Genomic DNA, 2,317 nt, shown 5'->3' with positions numbered 1-2,317 from the left:
CAAGACAAATGTCAGAAAGAAATCTCTGAAGTCTGAAGCTTTCTCTTGAATGGAAAGTAATTAGAGGAAAAGGAAGATATGATGAAGTAAAAGAGCTAAACAGAAGATGTCAAAGGGCAGCTCAAGAATATAAAGTATTATAATGAAATATGCAAAGATCTAGAGTTTAATAAGCCAAAAATGAAAAACAGACTCAACACTTCTCAAGCTAAAAGAACCAAAGAAAATTTAAAGCCTGTGCTTATAAATTTGAAGGATTTTATAGGCAAAAGTAGATAGTAGAAATACAAAGAGTCACTGTAAAAAAAAAAAAAAAATGTTGCTATTCTGGTAGCATAGTGGTTACGAATCGGGCTGCTAACCTCAGGGCCAGCAGTTCGAACTACCAGCTGTTCTGCAGGGGAAAGATGAACTTTTCTGCTCCCGTAAAGATTTACAGCCTCAGAAACCCTGTACAGGGTCGCTATGAGTAGGAACCGACTCCACGGCACTTAACAACAACAACAAATTCAACTATTTAGGAAGGTAGTGTATGATCAAGAACCAATGTTATTGAAAGAAGTCAAAGCTGCACCAAAGGTACAGACAAAAAACAAGGCCCCAGGAATTGAGAGAATGCCAATTGAAATGTTTCAATAAACATATGGAACCCAGGTTACTCTCAAAATTAATTCTATGCCAATACATTTGGAAGAAAGTTATCTGTACAACTGACTGGAAGATACCCATAATAATCCCCGTTATAAAGATAGGTGATCCAACAGAATGCAAAACTCATAGAACAATATCATTATCACTAGCTAGTAAAATTTGCTGAATATAATTCAAAAATGACTGTAGCAATACATAAATAGGGAATGAACAGAAACTCAAATCAGATTCAGAGAAGGCCAAAACTGGGGATATGATGGCTGTTGTCAGATGGATCTTGGCTGAAAGGAGAGAGAACCAGAAAGATGGATATCTGTGTTTTAGTGACTATGCAAAGTTATTCATGTGTAGCTCATAACAAATTATGGATACTATCGTAAATAATGGGAATTCCAGAACATTTAATTTTGTTCATTACAATGAAGGGGTACAGCATGATTTAAAATCAGGAAAGGTGTACATCAGGGTTGTATCTTTTACCATATTAATTCAATCAGTATGCTGAGCAAACAATGCAAGAAGCTGAACTATATGAAGAAGAATGTGGCATTGGGATTGGACAAAGAGTCATTAACAATTTACAATATGCTGGTGACACAGCCTTGTTTGCAAAAAGGGCTTGAAGCACTTACTGATGAAGATCAAAGACTATATATAGACATCAGTATGGATTACCCCTTAACATAAAGAAACAAAATCTCACAGTTGAAACAATAAGAAGCATCATGATAAATGGAGAAAATATTGAAGTTACCAAGGATTTCATTTTATTTGAATCATAATCAGTGCCCATAGAAGCAACAGTCAAGAAATCAAATAACGTTGATTTGGACATACCTGCTGTAATAGACCTCTTTAAAGTGTTAAAAAAATAAATAAATAAATAAAAGCAAAGCTGTCACCTTTGCTTGACCAATCCATATTTCCAGTAAACTCATATGCATGCATGCAAAAACTAGACAAGAAAAATACATGTATTTGAATTATGACTTTGGCCAAGAAGATTGACTATATCATGGACTGCTAGAAGAATGTACAATGGATCTTGACAGAAGTACAGTTGGAATGTTTCTTAAAAGTTCATCTCACGCATTTTGGACATGTTATCAGGAGGGACCGGTCCCTGGAACATTATGCTTGATATATTGAAGGGTCAGTGTAAAAGAGAAATACGCTGTGATAGTTAACATTGTGTGTTAACTTGCCTTGGTGATATTCTCAGTGGATTGACAAGTTAAGTTGTAGCCATTCTCCACAGTGAGGTATATGAGTGCTCTGGTAAGACTTGACTGCTGTCTGCTGGGTCTGGATCCTGCATCTGGCTAATTATTTGACCTCTGGTTCTTTGGACTTTAGCCAGTGGCTTGTCATATTGCCTACCAATCAGGGAGTCAACATAAGCTTGCCATTTTGTCTGCTATCTTGGATTCATTTGCCTTTGCAGCCAGAAGTCTAACATATGACCTGCTGATCTTGTGTTCATCAGTTGCTGCAGCCTAACAACTAACCCACAGGCTTGGAATGTGTCAGCCTCTACAACTGTGTGAGTCATTTCCTTAAGATAAACCTTTCTGTATATATATACTTTTATAAGCTTCACTGATTTTGCTTTCTAAAGAACCCAGCCTAAGACAACTCTCAACAAGATTGATTGGCACAGTGGATG

At 36.5% G+C, this 2,317-nt stretch overlaps 1 protein-coding gene across 1 annotated transcript in view; it reads right to left on the bottom strand.

The window, feature by feature from the left end:
- LIPK (lipase, family member K) overlaps nt 1-2,317 on the bottom strand; it is a 59,228-nt gene that overhangs the window by 13,611 nt on the left and 43,300 nt on the right. The gene's annotated exons all lie outside the window — the stretch shown is intronic.

Source organism: Chrysochloris asiatica, unplaced genomic scaffold, assembly GCF_000296735.1.
Source record: "Chrysochloris asiatica unplaced genomic scaffold, ChrAsi1.0 scaffold00003, whole genome shotgun sequence".
Classification (NCBI taxonomy): Eukaryota; Metazoa; Chordata; class Mammalia; order Afrosoricida; family Chrysochloridae; genus Chrysochloris; species Chrysochloris asiatica.
This window is presented reverse-complemented; position numbering and strand designations above follow the sequence as displayed.